We start from the raw sequence: 804 nt of genomic DNA on the forward strand, positions 1-804 counted from the left end.
GCCTCTTTATTACAGAGTCAGACTCCGACCAGCAGCGTCACTCAGCCAGCCCACGGACTCTCAGCGCGCGCGCAACACAGTACAGAACACGCAGCAGGACGCAGAACATCACTGTGCTATATGATCCAGGCAGGAAACAGGCGCGTGAGCCGCTGCCTCATGTGCGTATACTTCACTGTGCGCGTGAAGCTGCGCACCAGGAAACTGAAACGAAAACTTTGAATCTTTTATTTTTTCAACGGTAAAGTTTTAAAATCACAGAATACAAATATTCTAACATGTTTATATAGGTTGAGAGCTTCTGTATGGAGGCCCTGAAGGACAACTGCCAAAAAAAAAAAAAGGATTTCATAAAAGAAAAAACGTCAAGAAAACATTTCACTCAAAACAGAAGTTTGAGCACACAAATACCTCACAAAAATGTAAAATACTTTTGAAATTTATTTTATTTCTTTGTATTTTGTGATTTTTCTAATGTGTCACATTTTTACAACGAGGGATTTTTTGTTTGTTTTGGAGGTTTATAAGTTGTTTTAGGATTTTGTGAATTATTTTTTGTTTATTAGATTATTTTTTGTATTTTTTATTAAACAATTAAGAGTTAAGCAAAGTTTTCAGGAGACATTTTAAAATATTTGGGGGTTTTTGAGCTTTTTGTGGGGGATTTTTACATTTTTGGCCGTTATTTTTGTGTTTGTTTTTTGGGGGGTTTTATTTCTTAGATATTTTTTATTTCATGAAACAGTTTTGAATGATTTTTTGGAGGAAAAAAAAACTATTCTAACAAGGTTTCTTTGTATTAGG

This window comes from Cheilinus undulatus, linkage group 18, assembly GCF_018320785.1.
Source record: "Cheilinus undulatus linkage group 18, ASM1832078v1, whole genome shotgun sequence".
In the NCBI taxonomy this organism is placed as follows: Eukaryota; Metazoa; Chordata; class Actinopteri; order Labriformes; family Labridae; genus Cheilinus; species Cheilinus undulatus.